The sequence below is a fragment of the Ruditapes philippinarum genome, unplaced genomic scaffold, assembly GCF_026571515.1.
Source record: "Ruditapes philippinarum isolate M1 unplaced genomic scaffold, ASM2657151v2 ctg899_1_1_1_1, whole genome shotgun sequence".
Taxonomy (NCBI): Eukaryota; Metazoa; Mollusca; class Bivalvia; order Venerida; family Veneridae; genus Ruditapes; species Ruditapes philippinarum.
In genome coordinates, this window is record NW_026856839.1 from 236888 (window position 1) to 256915 (window position 20028).

A 20028-nucleotide genomic window follows, 5' to 3' on the forward strand; every position below is an offset into this window, starting at 1 on the left:
TCCTTATTGTCAGTCTGCATTAATGTTGTTGTTAATTTTTTACAACATTTTCAACCAAAAGCGACTACTTATACAAGACTTGAGCCGGTTGAACCAGGTGATGCTTCTTAAACAGAAAAGTTTCAGTTATGTCCCGGAAAAAGTTTGAAGTGCCATAATTCCAAACTTAGGCAAGGCAGAGTTACTGTTCTTTGCACTGCAGTTCTACTCAATGAAATCTATCTACCGCTAAGTTTCTTGTCGATACCTCTTGTAGTTTCACAGTTCTGTCCCAGACAAAGTTCAAAGTGTAAAAATGAACACAGGGTAATAACTCAAAACAAGAAACATGGCAATGCCATGAAACCAGGTTTTCAATTATCACCATTGTAGATAAATATGTTGTATTTGAAATACAAATACAAGCAACAAACAATGTAACTATGTGCAATGTAAAACATGAATAATGTAGGAGGAATTGCCACTGAAGAAGTGTTCACTATAATATTATGTATAAGGAAAAAAACAAAGGGCCATAATTAGGTCAAAAACTATCCAATCACAAAACCCCGACAATATGTGCCAGGGTGCTTGATGACAAAGCTTCTGTGAAAGTTTGAACAAAATCCGTTGAGAAATGTAGGACGAGTTCAGCACAGAAGAATTTGTTCACTATAATTATATTGATAATTCTGTATAATGAAAAACAAGTTACAAAGTAGACATGAAATAATATATCATATCTTTTTTAAATTACCTCCAAAGATGATATGACCTTTGACTGCCAAATCAAGTTAAAATCATGTAAACAGGATTTTCAATGTTAATGTCACTGTGACCTTGACCTTGGAGCCAGCCATGCGGAACATGCGTTCTGCACGTCATCTTGATGTGGTAAACATTTGTCTGAAGTTTCATCAAAATTCTTCAAAGGGTTGAAGAGTTACAGAGCGGACAGGATTTTCAATGTTAATGTCACTGTGACCTTGACCTTGGAGCCAGCCATGCGGAACATGCGTTCTGCACGTCATCTTGATGTGGTAAACATTTGTCTGAAGTTTCATCAAAAGTCTTCAAAGGGTTGAAGAGTTACAGAGCGGACACAATTTCGTTTGACGCCGGCCCGCCCATCCGCCCGCCATACCCCAATCTAATAACCAGGATTTTCAAAATTGAAAACCTGGTTAATAAGGCAAAGCAGAGTTATGGATCTTTTGCAATTCAAATCTACAACAATCTACAATGAGATTGTTCAACCTACAAAGTGTCTAGTTCATATCTATTATACTTTCAGAGCTCTGTCCTGGGAAATGTTTCAAGTGTAAAAATAAACAAAGGGCAATAACTCCAAAATTAGGCAAGGCAGAGTTATTGTTCTTGTGCACTGCACTTGTACCCAATGAGATCTATCTACCTACAAAGTTTCATGTTATTACCCAGAGCTCCAGATAATTTTTTTGGCCAAGAGGTTTTTACTCCTCAAAATCTAGGGTGATCACTGATTGGTAAAATGCAAATTCTCAAAAAAATGTAAAGGGTAAAATCTTTTAAAAAGAATTTGCATTTCTTTAATAAATAAATTCAACTGATTATTTGTTTGTTTTGTTTTTTCTTTTAGAAAAAAATTAACAAATTAAATATTGATTCAATGTGAAACAATACAAAACATGCTCTGTAAAGGCAGACTTCCCTAGGCTAGAGCATACTGGTACTCAAGTTTAGGATACACAGCAAAATTATTTCATATTAAAAGTCATTGATATTTTTCTCTTTTTTCTGTTGGCATGTTGTTGTTGAAAATGTATCACACTACTTTAAAATCTGCCATTGTCAGTTTTTAAACTATTATTAACATATTTTTCCATGTAACCCAGTTTTAACAATTAGTTGAAATTAGAATTAAAGAAAAATGATTTCAGCAGGACTCTCGTTAGCATTTTGAGACTGGGGCCAGGGTCCATGCTGAGGGGGAATTTCGCATGATTTTCAAATATTTGTCATTCAAGGGGGGATTTCAACAGAAGAAAATTTATTCATTAAAAACAAGTGAAAGCGTGATTCAATTAACAAATTTATCAACAAGAAATCTTTTGGTTATTACCAATGAAATTGAATAAATCTTTGATACTTTGTATAAAAAATTCAACTTAAAAACGTGATCCCTGATCTATGGCCGTTAAAAATTATTTTCAAGGGGGATTTTTTTCCGTTTTCGGGGGAAAAAAACACACTATTTTAATGGGGAAATGGGGCCCATATTCTGCCCTAAATTTTACCAAACAAGAGCCCTAATTGGTCTGAGAGAAAAATATCCGTATTTGTAGACTTGGTACTAAAATGTTGAGTACAAAACTGCATGTGAAAAACATGTATTTTTGTTCCAACAACAAATGTGAAAGAAATTTTAATATATTTTTATTTATTTTTTAGCATTAGATCGACTATGGCTGTCCAAAAAAAAACTTCCAGCTACTTTCGTTTTTAACATGTATTGTTGACAACAGAATTTTAAGTTTTAAATGCAATAAAATAGAAATAAATTGTATTTTTATGCTCAAAACATCCCCTTTTTAAATATCAAATGTTTACACTTCTATTCTTCCCGCTTGTGTTTTGACATACAAGCTTATTTTATTTTGTTGTGCGTAACTTTGACACATGAATTCTGAAAGTGATGCGTATTTAAGATTTTCTATGTGTATTTCATGCTGATAAGCATCCTTTCTGGAGCTCTGATACCTCTTGTTGTTTCAGATTTATGTCCTGGACAACAAAAGTGGACAGATGGACAGAGCAGTGACTATATGCTCATCATTCAGGGAGCATAAAAAAAACGAACACAAACAATTCAATGAAGTCAAAATTTAAATGACTTCAGAACAAGAGGGCCGTGATGGCCCTGAAATTGCTCACCTTATATAGGCACCCTGGGCGGGGCCAGTTTTAACCCAAGGGCTTTTGTTTGAACAAACTTGGTAGACACCCATTAGAGGATTTTTTAAGTTTTTACTATACACATATAGAGTAAAACAATGACCCCCCACCCCGGGCGGGGCCAATTTTGACCCCAGGCCTTTCATTTACACAAACTTGGTAGACACTCACAAGAAGATATTTCATGCTTAGTATCTTAACTCTAGCTCTTTGAGTTTTTTAAAAGAAGGTTTTTTAAGTTTTTACTATAAACATATAAGGAATATATATGACCTTCCCGGGCGGGCCAATTTTGACCCCAGGGATTTTATTTGTATAAACTTGGTAGACACTGACTGGACGATGTCTCATGCCAAATATCTAAGCTCTTTTGGTTTTTAAAAAGAAAATTTTTAAGTTTTTTCTTTCAGTTGCCATGGCAACCAGAGTTCTGCATGGAATTAAATTCTTTGAACAATTTTAAAAGGTGACCACCAAAGGAACATTCCTGTGAAGTTTGGATGAATTTGGCCAAGCAGTTTACAAGATGTCGTTTAAAAGTAGAAGTTTTGGGATGGAAAGAGATCACAAAAGCTCACCATGTCACTTTGTGACAGGTGAGCTAAAAAGCCATAATTCAAGTACAACACCTAAGAATCCGAGCTGATTTTTTGGTTATTATTTGTTTGGAATTTTCAATTAAATTAGGAATTTTCTTGTTTGCTTGATTGGGAAGTAAACAACAAATATGGAATCTACTAACCTCTTAAGACAGTTTTCACCCTATCGTAACCTTCTTGCCTCTCTTTCAGACTCCAATAACGTTAGGATATCACCTTCTCTTACTGGGCCTTTAACGTTACGAATAATTGATCTGTTACTGTCATCAAGGAATTCAACACGGACCTGCAAGAGATGCCATTTCGTCATGCAAAATCTATAAATTAAATGTACATAATATTTGCAGTTTGGTTTTCTACAGGTTATATTGGTAATTGAAAAGTTCTCCATTTATAGGCCCATTAGACCATGACATATGTTATTATTTCAATTTTTCAAAAGCTTTTTATTTTTGTTATCCAGTCCTTGTTTTTTAAAAAAGGAGAACTGTTAGGCCACAAAGCAAAACCATCTAGCTTAGTCTGAAGGGGGGCCCACATGCCTTGACAAAGGGGACCATCTTGAAAAATTTGGAGCCAGTCACAGAAACTGAAACAAAATGTCAATGTCAAATTTTAATACCAATGGTGTACTCATGACATAACATGCATTGTAAATTCATTTGAATACTTGATTGAATTTCCCCATATAATTGACTAGAAAAGCACAATTTCATAAGACTTCTATATATTATTATTATACATTTCACTAAAGAAAACCAGAAACAAAGGAGAAAGCCGTTATTTTGGGCATGTTTAAAGTACTATTTAAATCCCTACGTGCGCATTCCATTTATGCTCCTTTAATGGTAAATATAATGGGTGTTTTATGCATATCCCAAAATATCGGCCAAGTTTCCAGTTTTCCTTCGCTAATATAGACATATGACCTGCAGACTTTTACTTGAATCTTTGTGACAGGGAGCTTACAAAACAGAATCACCAAAACAACATCATATAATTTACACCTTTCCTGAACTTGATTATTTCTAGGATATGACAATGTTACATGTATTTTGTATGCAATACTTAGAACTGAACAGTGCTTTTATGACCTCCTAGGTTTATGGACAATATCATTTTTAAGTAAAGTGTGTAATGTTGATACATTTAAAGAAGTTTAATCTGCACCGATTAAATATTAACTTGTACCTCTGTGAGCTTTCTAATTGCTTCTGAATTAAAATTTATTTTAATAAAAAACCAAATCCCTCTCATTATATATTTGGATACTTAATAAGATTCTTTAAAATTATATAGAAGAAAAATATGTACTTACTTGTGTACACTGTCCCTGTGATCCAGTTCTTCCAAGAACTTTCACAACCTAAAATATGAAATCAAAATTTGTGATACTTTGAAACTAATCAGATTCAGTAATCAGACTACCCTAAAGTCGGAGACAATCGATCGTCCTTAATTAAAAAACGATTGTTTTAGTGTTCTTTTGTGTTTTTGTCCGTTTCCCGAATTTGATGTATGTTTTACAGGAATCAGAGTCAGCTCGGCCCTAAAACATACTCTATATCTTAATATAAGTTTTTAATAGAGGGCCCAGGGCCTAAAAACCTATCTTTGTAGAGGTCGAATATAGGCTGCTTCCCCAACCAAACTAGCCTCTTTTTTCCCCAGTTTGGTCCTCAAAATTCCCCAGTCTTTCAAAATTTCCCATAGAATGTAGAAAAAAATTAAATGATGGTGTTGAATTAAGGTCTTTTACTGCCTTATTTGTATTTCCCAGTGCTTTTTGCTTGTCTATTTTTAAGAACTTGTTAAAAGTTTGTGTTAAATTTGAGACCCCTTTACCCAAAGTATGCCAAAATCACGCATTTTTTCCCCAAGAAAAAGGCTGAGGCCCCTTCCCCAAAGTTGGTGTTTTGGCCCTGGGGCCGAGTTGACCTGTGCCGAGTTGGTATTTGGCCGAGTTGACCCTTTACCGTTTTACAGTAGTAATTAAAATCCCTGTTTTACTTTTAACTGCAAATCAACACCCAAAACAATAGCATGTTGTCTTGTCTATTATATTGTCATTAGTGTTGTCCCGATTGTCTCTGAAAATCGATAACTAATTGGACCAACCCAAAATCGGCAACAATCGATAGTCCTTTTTAGTGTTGTCCCGATTGTCTCTGAAAATCGGACCACTCCAAAATCGGCGACAATCGATAGTCCTTTTTAAAAATCGATTAGGTATTTGTGTTTTTTGTTTTGGATCTTACTTTAATCTTGGAGACAACAGTTTATTTATTCTCAAAATGTTGTCACTACTGTAGAAAAAAATACATACAAGGATTGGTACCTTAAGAAAAAAGCGCCATAATAAAAGCGAAACGCGATTATACTATCGGCAGACAATCGATTGTGGTGGTCCGATTATTGATAGTGATTTTCGAGTCCGATACCCAACACTAGTCCTTTTTAAAAATCGATTATTTGAATGTTCTACCACCGCTGAATTGCCTATACTATATTGTTAATACTACTTTAGAAAATTATAGTGTGTAATAACATAATATTATAAACTTATATATCTACTGTAGTTAAATTAGTGATCTACAATATTTTGACCTGTTGACTAGTACGTAACATTTGTACTAATATTGACTGCCATAAACTGATAAAGTTGCGTAATACAAAAATTGCCTGTTACAAAGTTTGTGTTGTTTGTTTTGAATTCAAAGAGTAAACCTTACTTTAATCTTGATGACAAGAGTTTATTTATTCTCAAAATGTGGTCACTACTGTATAAAGAATACATAATAGCAGGGCCCTCGATCAACCAAATCTGCGGCCGATATTCGGCCGCAGTCCCCCACCAAAATAGTATGTTTTTTTCCCCCTAAAAGAGGTAAAAATTCCCCCTCAAAACATATAAAGTGTTAAAGAGAAAAATTAAAACTAATGTTGTTTTTGAAAATTAAAATCCATCTATTTGACGTCTATTTTGTAAGCGGAATATCGTACAGTACATGTCTGCACGTTTCCGTTTGTTTTTTTCCCCAAAATCTACCGTCACATATTGGCCTTTCATCCTGTAAAAATGCTAAAATTTCAACAGAAATATGCAGAAGAAAATCACAATTCCCATCAACAATTTGATTTCAAATTGTTTATTCATGAAATCATTTTTTTTGTCTTCAAAATGTTACATCAACCACGGTAAATTTTGCCGTGAATTACAAACTTTATAAGTTTTGTTTTCATGATACTTTATTAAATAACTGATGAAAAACGATCTTATAATAAACAATCAATTTAATTTTATATAATTTACATCAGAAACAACTAGAATTGTGGATGTGAAAACAGAAAACAAACAAATTTTCATTTGTCACATACGAGGGTTGTCCCAAAAGTCCGTGACAAATTTATAGACGGTTCATTTTTAACGCCAATAGAAAATAATTCACACATATACTCAACACAAAAAGTTTAGTCAGTACACAAAGATGATAGGACTGATGTATTGAAGCTCTAAAGAAATAAACAAGAAAACATTTTTCGAAATCAGTAAAGTATCTTCTTTAATTTCATCCACATCAAAACAAAATTCAATCAATTGGAAGAAGTTAATCGTCATTCGCGTCATCTTGGGGTCGAAAACGAAATTCTGGAGGATGTCTGTAGCGGGTGTGACCTCCTGCTTTGTTGCGTCATCTTGGGGTCGAAAACGAAATTCTGGAGGATGTCTGTAGCGGGTGTGACCTCCTGCTTTGTTGACGACTGCCAAACAGCGCCTCCTCATGCTGTTGATCAGCCGTCTGAAGTCCTGGAGTTTGATGTTCAACCATTCCTCATGTATCACTTGTTCCAGATCCCTGAGGTTGTTGACGTCATTACGTTGACGTACCTTGCGGCCAAGATGGTCCCAAAGGTGCTCTATTGGAGATAAATCCGGGGATCTGGCTGGCCAGTCGAGCACCCGGACGTTGTTTTGCCTCAAGAAGTCCCGTGTTACCCGAGCGGTGTGTGGCCTGGCGTTATCGTGCTGCAGGACGTCAGCGTTGCCCTGACGTAGATATGGCAAAACCACTGGCCCAATGATATTGTCACGGTATCCAATAGCATTAAGGTTACCGTTGACTGATTCCAGCTGTGTAGTCCCCGAGCATGATATACCACCCCATACCATCACGCTACCGCCTCCATACCGATCTCGCTCTACAATGTTTGAGACGTCAAAACGTTCGCCTTTTCGCCTCCATATCCGAAGTCTTCCGTCAGCTGCCTGCAGATTGAATCTTGATTCATCGGTGAACACCACCCTTGCCCATTGCTGTCTTGTCCAAGCGAGGTGTTGTCGGACCCAGTTTAAACGCGCGCGGCGATGACGTTGCTTTAACGGTACTCCAACCAACGGACGTCTGGACCGTAATCCTGCAGCTCTGAGACGGTTACGAACGGTACCCAACGAAATTCTTGTTCCTGTTGCAGTATGTAAGCGGTTAAACAGTTCAGTGCTAGTCAAAAAACGATTACGTCGCAACGACGTCACCAGGTACCTGTCTTCACGTTGCGTTGTTTTCTTTGGTCTTCCAGAACGCGGTCTATCTTTAACATTGTTTGTTTGTCTGTACCTGGACTGGAGACGGTAAATTGTCCGTTCACGCACTTAAAAATGAAGTGCGAGGTGGTTAACGGTTGATCCACCGTTGAGCATACCGATAGCTATAAGCCTATTGTTTAACGTCATGCCAGGGCGACGTCCAATGACAACGTTTTAAAATTTTTCTTTAAGAATTCAGGTTTGTATACGATAACACGTGTTGTTCCACTAGTAAAATTAAATTAAGTGACACTGGACTTTGCAATCATGTGGTGCACGTGCATTTTGCCGTCTTCGTGAACAGCGTGCACATTTCAAGTGTACACAATAAAATCACCAAATATTGAATAGCTCAGGCGTTCAGCATGATTACACATGCTTGTATAAATTGCTACTTTATAGCGTGTAGTACATATCACATTATCAAAATACTGACTAAACTTTTTGTTTTGAGTATATAACCGTTAAGTATATTATTTAACATTACAACAAATCATTTACAAAAAAGTTACTCAAGTTACTTAGAAATTTTCAGTATTAACGACAGTGGTTTGAGTTGCCGGCGCACGTCAAATAATTTACATTTTGTTATGAATAGGCTGAAATTAATTACGTATATTTCAAATATCTGATGATGTGTCTGCACATTGTCACGTTGACTTCCTCTGCTGCTATGTTTAAATCATCTCTGAAAATTTTAGTTCCATAACTTAAGAAACGAAAAAGATACGAATAAATGAAAATATCTCATATAAAATGCGAAAGTTAAAATGGCGACGTTCGAAGAATTTGCGGCGCAGTGAACAGGTCACTCAGGTTTCATGACTATTTCGAGATGATACATGTTGCGATTTTCAACAAATATACCAAATAGAACATATAAGCAACATATCCTGAGCACTTGTGTATAAAAGGCATGAACGGAACCAGAGTTTTGCCCTACAAAAAGCGAAAATAAGGAAAACACGAATCGGAAGACCGATCTTCGTCGCCTATTTCCTACAGCTAAAACAGGTGTAACGAGACCGGAAGTTCGCGTATAGCAAAAATTAATGTATGCAGGGTTCTCAATAACTTTCAGCTCAGCAGGCCAAATTTGAATTCTAGGAGGCCTCCTAGGGGGGTCCGGGGGCATGCTCCCCCGGAATTTTTGAAATTAAGCACTTGATTTCCTGCACTCTAGGCCATATTTTGGCAGTTTAAAACTATTACAGAAGACCAAATGTAAAGGCATAATTTGAAAAAAATACTATATAAAATTTCTCACACTATTAAATTCTATAAAAAAAATGTGTTACATTAATTATGAGTAATCCAATGTCAAATATATTTGTTTGATTAATTGGGAAAAAAGTGCAGTTTGCCTTAAATTTACTGTTTTTTAATTCATTTTAAACTTAATGAAACACCATATCCGGCAATTCATTTTAAAATGCTGGACCAATACAGTTATGTCGGGCATTAATTGCAGGCAGGAGAAAAATATTAGAAAATTACTGCATAAAAATCACTCTTATTCAATAATAAAATATCATGTGCCACAGATGCCAATCATTGTGTTTCATTTTTTAAGGATTAACGCTTTCATTGAACAGAAGGGCATTTTAAAATGACTTGCCAATTATGTGAATACTCACCTGACATTAAGAATAAGCAAATTGTGTGTTGCCTGTCAAGCTGCATGCAGACATGGCACTAACAAGATTTCAATAGAGCTTACAGTTTCACATATATACATCAATGTACAGTTTATGTTTACAAAACCAAAACAGGCTGAGTGTTCACAAAAAATTAAGGATCAGGATCAAATTAAAAACTAATATTCTTCATTGTTTATCCTCATAGATTATATATCAAATATATTAATTCGATGAAGTTGGGTTTGCGATGGTTGAAGTTTATGAAATTTTAGATAAATTTATTGTTATTTTTGTAAGATAAGGGAATTTTACAGTTGATCCAAATATTGATCCTGATCCTAAAATTGATTCTTATTTTGAAGTTAAAAGCTTGAACAGGACCTAAATGTGTTAGTCATAAATTCTATAAACTTATTTGTCAGATATGGAACAGAGCAAAGGACACAAAAACTTTTACTATTTATGCCTACAAATCTCAGTACATGTAATTCACTAAAAATGTATCAGTTATTTGGTGTAAGATTTGAGAAGGAACATTGGATTTACATCTTTTGTCCCTGATTTGAACAACAAATTTTAGATTTTAAGTCATTTTGATCAAAGTATATTGCCCTTCAATTTTATACCAAGGGTATTAAAACTTTGATAACAAGCTTGTTATTCATATTATATTACTTGCATTAAAATTGCTTATTCATAAATAAGCATTGTATATATCAGTGTATGAGGTTCAGTCAAATACAGATATTTTATTTAAAATATTTCTTTTTTTCTTTTATGAAAATTTCCCAATCCGTAATTACATGTCCGAATAGTTACATCCGAAATCAGATCTATTTTCGACAACACATGAATGTATTTAAGTACACATTATCAGTGTAAATGACAACTATCAACAATTGATTTTACGATTTATAGCAAACAAATCATGTGTTTTAAAGTTTAAACCCTTGAATAGTGTCCAGTTTTAGCAAGTATTTTTATTGCAATATTGCAGTAGGCTGGAAAAATCGGCAATGGAGTTGGACTTCCGGTTTCACTTTATGCAAGTTTAATTAAGATTTATTTGCTAATAAAAGTCTGTTTTCAGATTTATTCAAATCATTTATTGTGTTTCTACTGAAAAATTAATAACTATCACGGAACATCAGTATTTGACAGTCAAATTATGTTCTCATTTTTTGGTATTACTTGAAAATTTTACAAATTTCAGCCAGCCAAAAAGTGTTTTTAAACGGTCATTTCGGCCGGTGGCCGGCTCTTATTGAGAACCCTGTGTATGCCATCCAAACATTCAACAGACATTAACAACCACATGATTTAAGTCAGAAATTGACGATTTATGGGTACTATTACTGCGTTGAAAGCCATTTAGAGTATTTGAGAAAGGCGTCTTATATAGATTTAACGCCGTCTTTTACGTTGGACCTGCGCCGCGATTCAGTTAGTTGTCATGGTGTTTATGGCATATTTTTGTTGTTTGTTGATATTTTTCTTTGAAAATTTGTGAAAATGTTTAAATTATATGGGTTTATAACATATTAAAATATCAAATTCGTACCTGTTTTATTTAGCTTTTAAACAATGTTGTCACAGAATATTGGGACAACCCACGTATTTTCGCGAGGCCGATTTTTACGAATGTTTTACAAAGTCAAGAAAAGGAAGCTTTGTCTTATTAAAAGGTGTGTTAGAACACTAGAAATGTAGTGTATGAATAGAATTTACTTTAGGTCCATGTATTGTTCATATTAGTGGAAATGGAGACATTTGTCTGGATGTGTTTCTAAATGATTGGGGGGGGGGGGTCATAAAGAAAGCTTAGCAGCATAAAGATCTGATGGTGTAAGGTGTTAAAAACTTTTCTTCAAATCTTATCAATCACTTCTGAACAGTTTAGTGTTACCTATTATGGATTTTTTACATGTAAATAAAAAACAGCTGATAGTTAAATAAGTGTATTTGATAATAAAAGAAAAGAGAAAAATTCCCCCCATACACTAAAATGAATAGGATTGGTACCTAAAAATAACAGAAAAAAGGGCCATAAAAATGCAAAACTCGATTATACTATCGGCAGACAATCGATTGTGGTGGTCCGATTATCGATAGTGATTTTTGAGCCCGATACCCACCACTAATTGTCATAGGCCATTCTATACACATTAAACTTAATTTACAACAATCGCGAAAATAGGTTGCAATACTGAGTTATCAAGATTTGACAGCAAAATGCTCTTTACCAAATAGTAATCTTATTAAAAAAATCGGATAAAATAAAACATATCAGATCGTTCGAGATAAGTCATAAATATTCAGGACGGAAAAGGTAATGATAGCGATGTATTAATTACTTTTGCAAGTTTCACTGGCTGCAATTTGTCCATGTTTGATATTTAACCGGAAAAGGAAGTGCGACGGGGCTTCCAATTCATTCACAGAGACATTTGCTACAACTCGGAGTATAATATAATGTACGGAACTTACTTTAAGCTCTTCAGAAATATGGATAAGTTTGACTAGTAGTCCAGTTTGGTGAATAAACATTAGTTAAGGCTTATGATACAATCATGAAAAGTCACAGATAAGATTATGAACACAACAAGCCAGAAACATTACAACTAAGAGCACAAAAAAAAAAAATTTAAATGACTAGCATATTCACATTGTTGTCTATAAAGTTAACATACAGTAGATGTTAATGATATGTTATAAAAGAGGATAACCAAAATACCAATATTTATTCAGTTAAAACAGACAGAGTAATTATAATTAATTTATAAATACAATAATATCGGTGAAAGTGCATGATCTATGGTTACAAGGATAGCCCATTAAGCTCGAAAGCTTATTTCCAATGATGTCTAGCCTAATTAATTTGGCGTGAACGGTTTGACCCATTTTACAGACTTTTTTTATACTGTCAAAAAGACAGCGCCCGTCCAAAATTATCTCGGTGTCTCTTTGACAAGTCTAATTAGTTGGACTAAATGATGTCCTATATGAAACAGGAAGGATTTAATATAATTAAAACCACAAAACTTTTTTCTATAAGAAAAACATGGATTATGCAAAGATTTCTAAAAATAAGTTTAATTTATATAATGTTTATATAATATGAAAAAGGCAAAGCCTCAAAGCGAGCTCGATGTACTTTTAACGTGAAATAGTATGAAATAATCGCTCATTTTTATTCCGAGTGCGTGTGACGTCACACGTACTGTGTTAAATATGGCTCCGCCCCTGTCGTTAAATGAATAACGAGTTTTGAAAGCGTTGTTAAAACTTTGTTTGTTTATTTTATTTCACTCTATAATTTTTCAAGCGAAATAAAGATTATTAAGAGTGAAATAAATGTAAAACTTTACACGTTTGCGACATTAAAAAAGCGTACTTGATTTGATTGTTTTGCACGCGCTGTTTGGCGCTACATTGTGACGTCACGTAAACAATACTTTAAACATCTGTACAGCGTTAACGACTGAATAACAGATATTGGTTTTCGGATTCATTTTCTTAGTTAGACCATTTTCTTTTATTCTAGATAGTTTTCACAACAAAATTCGACCAAAAATTGTTTTTATTTATCAGATTTTTCAAACAAAATGGCGCCTTTAATGTGAAAGCTTCCGTTATTCTGGTTCCCTGTCCAATTATGGTTTCCATTAACGTGCGCGGGTGACCAGTCTACACATCCGTTTTCAGTCAGAATTCTTCAGTTTTTATCGTTATCTTTAAATTCGAAAAGTTGCGATGTGTCCAATTCGGTACTTCGGACGAAAGTTTTCAAAACCATCACTTAGCAGGTACTCGCGTTACCGTAAAGCTCGCTTCGCTTTGCGAGCAGGCCCTTCGGGCAAAGTGTAAAAATATGCTCGCTATAGTTTCAAAGGCTTGACATTTAAAGGCTATAAGTTAACTTATCACACTACGTACAGTACTGCAGTAAAGATAATTATTCCATAAAAAATAAAGCTGAACTGTCTGAGAATAAATTGTCTTGTGGAGTTAAAGGAACTACACAGAGGTTCAAATGCCTAAAACATAAAATTTGAATTTCTGACTCAGATCGGCTAGGGCCCTTAAAACAGAAAGAAACGCACAAGATATTCCAGAAACATACTCAGAAATTAATTGAAAAGTTTATGTCTTGTGCTATTTTAGTCCGATTTGAGCGAAAGGCGTTCCCATATATTTGGTCATTTTTTTCACAATTAGAATAATTATTCTGGATAATCTGAGTAAAAAAATTTAACACAAGTTATTGGTCTAGACCTACGTAAAATGGAACATTAATCTCCTGTTTCATACCATGTCAAAAAAACCTCAGTGGTGTCCCTTTAGAGATATAGAAGGGTAATAAATGCCATTTACATTGTCGGGTTGTGAGTGTTGGAGTGTCTTGTTACATATTACAATAGACTATCAGATCCCTATAAACGAAATATACTTTTATGTACGTCCTTATGCCAAGTATGCATTTACCAAAGTCGAATAATATGAAATTAGGCAAAGCCTTTGAACGGGGAAGTCGTTGAAAAATTCCTTTCCGTTTTAAAGGTGTCATTCGGTATTACATGCACCGCTTCCGTTTTTACTCGGAACACTCGACGATTATTATTGATCCGAAAAGTTGAGATATGTTCCGTTATCGGAATACCCCGCCTATTATCATTGATTACATTGTAAATGGCGGCGCCCGACTAGAACTGACACTGAAAATTTCATTGATAGGTATAGAATTCTATATATTTTTTAATTGTTTTTTATTTGATTTTCTTTTAAATATACACGTGTAGTCTATAGCCGGGCAAGCCAAAGCCCGGACCCGCTTCGCGGGCCCGGTCTTTGACTTCCCCGTATAAATAGAACATATATATTGTGAAACCGAGCAGAGTTCTTTTTTTGTAACGTGTTTCACATGTTTATTACGTCATAACATTATTTAAGCTCGATTGCGAAACAAGTTCTTGCAACTTATATTAATCACTTTCGGGCCCGTTTCCTGGAACCAACCAGTAATAGTGTCATATGAAGAAAGGTGGTGGTCCGATTTGGGCTCGAACCCATTATCCCTGGGTTTAGAGGCAGACGCCTTAACCACTAGGCTACCGTTCCCATTGATTTCTGTTGATCAAATGCATATCTGATAAATTTAGCTTTATCAGTCACCTCCAGGCAACTTTACTAGACACCTGATTTACGGACATACTGTTTTGAAAAAAAAATCGAATAGAATCTTTAAACATTAAAGTTTCTCTTGGAATTGACTGGAACATTTGGGACTATTTCTTATCGAGATGACCATTCGAGCTAAAAAAAAATGCACAGCATATCAGATACGTAAATAGTCATTGCCAAATCCCTCTCGGCAGAGAAGGCACACGGCAAGTCAAGATCAAGTCATCTCAAGTACCAGAGACGTTTGATTGGCCTGTCGTGACAAACTCGGGATCGTGGCGCTAACAAATAAGAGCCGTTTTCGTTACGATGCCGTCAGAAACGTCATGCCTTGGCAGTATTGTGTTATCATCCACTCACCAAAAACAAAAAAAGAACAGATCAAGGAAAACTCGACATGAACAGACGTCCTCGATGTGACTTCAACAGTGGACCGGCATTTATACGCTGATGAATCTCGGACATATGGTTAATTCCGATGCCGAGCATAAATAAAACTATTACGCAAACATGTTAATAGTTTTCTATGCATCTGGCGGCATGAACTCAACAGATTCCTTTCTTGTTGTTATTTTAAAAATGAAACACAAATTAAAACCTAAAACATGATAAATAAAATACCAAACAAGTCTCCGATACAAAAATTATCAGGCTCGGCACGTGCCTGATAAATTTAACATCTGACAGAAGCATGGCTTTCTCGTGTATCCCGTAAGAAAGGGATGCGCACGAATATAGCAAAAGTATCTCCGAATTGTGTCAATTTATATACAGCGGAAGGCCGTTGCTGTCAAGCAAAAGACCTGCATACAGGGGCTCATGCATCCTATTGTCTATATATAGTACCCATCCTCGTCGTCCCTGCCAACAAATGGGCTGTCTTTCAAACTGTTACTTTGAACTAAGTAAGTCACAAAAAGGGCATAAGTAGTAAATAATCAGCAAAACTGGCTTAAATTAATTACTGAATAGCAGTATGGCATTGGTAATTAGACCCTGGACCCTTGCTGAGCTACATGTCATTTCAACGATGCCAGTCAAACTGATCCACGAAGAAGCTTTGAATAACGAGTAAATTGTCTATGAAAATAGTCTTTCGGTGCACGTGCATTGCCTTACCATTGTACTTTTTAGTAAACAAAATAGGGAAGAAGAAATGTAAAAATTTTAAATTATAAGAATAAATTTCAAAAATAACTTTTAAGGTGACAACAGACACTTTTCGTGGTACTCACATAAATGTCATTTAAACCAACTTATTTTAGTAATAATTGTTATTTATTTAATCTTTGTGCATTAAATGTCGTTGATCATCATAAAAAATAACATATTTGAAAAAATGCCTTTGTAAATGATTGATTTTTAATAAAAATCCAAAAATTTTAAATCGTCATATCAAAGTCATTTTTTATTTTTTTGTCATCAAACTTTTGGAAAATAAACATACTTATAATATCTGGGGAACCGTGTCTCAAATTTTTTCTATCTTTTCTCAAAAAAATAGTACGTAACGTCAAACATTTTATGCGACTTTTTTCACCATACATATTACGTAATTAAAGATAATTAAGCCGCTGATAGAGCAAACAAAAATCCCTGACACGGTTCCCTCCGTAAATGAATTCCCTTTCATGTGCTTTAAACCGTATGTTAATTGCTTGATTATTAAAAAAGTTATGCCGATTCAAAGTTAGTCCGACCCGCATCAAACGAAGTGTCATAAATCGGCTGTTCTCTCTCGGACCCCTACGTTTCACGCTAAATAATTGCATAATACACAAATATCGCACCAGAGAGGGTCACAAATTGCGGTAACATACTCTAACAACATTTTATGACCCAGTGACATCTGACCAATTAAAAAGTTGCTGATTAATAGCAGTTTATAACAGAAATTTCTTCAAATCTTAACGTGATTTACCGTCGTCGCACATGTCACGTGACTTTCGGTAAAATTTGAGGCACTCGGTGGGGGGAAATGGAACGTATTTGCGCACCGCTAGCGGGGTTATTAATTGTTTCACTTTTGAATATCATCAGCATTATTATTATATTATACCAGTGTCACTCTGTGTATTCGTTTATGAAATTCCGTTAAAATATAAATTAAAATAACAAAAAACTGAGCTTCTGACGGTCTTTTTAAGTCCATGGTAGATGTACAAATAAGAACGGGATATTATATATTTTTTCCTCCAAATTGATATAAATGCTTAACATATTTTTATAGAAATAAAAGGTATCACTAGATCATTATGATCTGACCTTCTTTACTTCTATTATCATGAATATCATCTATGCATCTAAGCACGGCATAGAGATCCATTTTCTACTGGGATATACAATAAATTCTATACTTTGTCCCAGGTTTATTAGTACTGTGTTCGATTTACTGGCGAACAATTTATTCAAACCATTCACTGATAAAATATTTTATTATCTTTTTTTATTGATTCATAGAGAAATAATCATTCTTAGACAACCTAAAATGGTTTAGAAATTTGTCAGGGACACCTTACCACAAGTCATATAGGCGTTCACATAAAAAAATGTTGTCTGTTTTTGTTGTTGTTTTGTTAGAAAACGAGGTGGAATATAAAGCAAGCTCTTGAATCCGTACAAAGTCCATAAACTCAATGTAATATCTATCAGATTAACGGGACAGACAAATTATTTTCACACATTATGGATATTTTAGCAACTATATTTTTAATCAACCCCGTGGTCGTGCGATTTACCGCTATGCTTAACTATTTATGTTTCATACATTATGTTACGTACATTGGCCGACAATTTCTTATTTTATAAAAAGGGCTTAATAAAAGGTAGACGATATTCGGTATTTGTACGATACATGAATTACGAGTAGTATGGACCAGTATGGACCGGTAATTCACGCATATATGGAACTACCGATTTCCCTCATTGATGCCTCAACAGGGGGCGGAGCGTTATCGATAATTGACAGGTTACGCGAATAGCAGATAAAAATGGTACAGGTACCGTTTTAAAACGTTTAAAAACACATTTTTTGGACTAACTGCTTCCAAAATTAAATCACGAATGTGTTCAGAAAAGATGCATAAATCTACTAAGCAAAAAATCTCATTTTAGGTATTTTCAGTGATAATTGACTCCGTTGTCACCTTAAAGGGCATAATTTTTACATTATACATAAGTATTCTTACATGTATTATTGGTACGAAGTGTAAGTTAAAAAAGGAAAAACACATGTATAATTATATAAACATGTATACCTTTTTGCATGTCTCAACTTTTCTATACATGTGCACCTAAATTACACACAAGATGTCACTTTTTAATATTCAATGAAAGAATTAAACGCTCTTTCGTGTAACAGTCTAATTTTTAAAAGATAATATAGACTCGATGATCTTTTATGAATTATATTACAATGTATCAGTAGCGTTTCAAAATCAGTTTTTATAAGACGGTTTCATACAATATCATCACTCTGAATCGAGCAATTCTCATAAACATAAAGAACCACTATATATACGGCACAGGCGTTTGGCACATTTGCCATGCCAATAATGGTCAAATTATCATAAATCATAAATAATCACCCCCTTGATCAGCAACAGCACCCGTTTATTGTATATATTTTATACATGATAATTTGACCATTGTTGTCATGTCAAATGTGCCGAACGCGTGTATACGAGTGATATGTAGTCAATTTTAACCATTACTTATCCTAACATATTCTTTTCTTTGTTCCAGATTATTTGAAAGTATACGGTGTTGTAATAATATATACTTGTTCTTATATTATATTGGTCTCACACAAACATACTCATATACAATATAATATAGCAAATGTCATAACAGAATTGTATTTTGTCCCATTTTCTTGCGTAACCATATCATAACATGGATCAAATGTTTTGTTATTTTAACAACTTCTGGTTTAATTTTGTACATAATGTGTCAAAGTGTATAACAAGTAATAATTAAGCGAGCTTTAGGAAAAGAATAGCACCACTATATTCATTATCACACTTGTAGCAAATAACGTTTTAATTAACAATACGAACTATACAGAAGTATAATTTGAGCCGCGTTATGATAAAACCAACATAATGCGTTTGCGACCAGCATGGATCCAGACCAGCCTGCGCATCAGTCTGATCAGGATCCATGCTGTTCGCTATCAGTTTTTCTACTTGTAAAGGGATTGGTAAGCGAACAACATAGATCCTGATCAGACTGCGCGGATGTGCAGGCTGGTCTGGATCCATGCTGGTCGCAAACCCATTATGTTGGTTTTGTCGTGACACGGCTCATTTATTGCATTTCTATGACTCTTATACTTATACGTTTAGACATTGTATTAATCAAACAGATTACATCCTTTCAAAACGTTTAAAATGTTTAACTTCTTTTGCCGCAATTTCAGCGAAAATTGTTGAATTATTGCGTTAGGGCGAATATATACATCAGAATCACCGTTGCAAATGTCATCAAATTAAAATTTGATCATAGTATTAAAGAACGGCCACCTGCGGGTTCATGTCAACACTAAAGCTAGAAAGTCTCCGTGACTGTGACAATGTCCCTATGGCATAATATAACAAATAAAGGCACAATAAACAAATGGCCAAATGCATTTGAATTTTCTTCAATTCACCCGAAAAAATGTCGTCATTCTTAAAAAAATGCATAAATGGAGTAATTTTACTGAGAAAAAAAAAACCCCGACTGATCACTCTGAATTTCCTGACCTGCAATTCTTTGTAGTTTGGTTTAATTTTCAAACGTAGTTTGTACGTGAAATTGTTTTACTACCTTTTAATTTCAAATTTTTATTTTGAACGAAATATAAAAAGTATTTCGATTTAAGATAGAGGCGCGAATTTCTGATAGTAGAAACTATTTAAGAAGTAGCTATTTCTATGCATAATTATTGTTAAGGAAAAGGGTAACACAGGATTAATATATTTAAGCAAGCGATAGTCCGCCAAATCAGAATCGTGTAACGCAAGCGGATAAACGAAAGTGAATTGATACTAATGTCGGGATAAAACGAATTGTCGCTTCGTTCGTGATTGTTTTCATATCATCATTCGTCTACGCGTTTGCTGGTTCA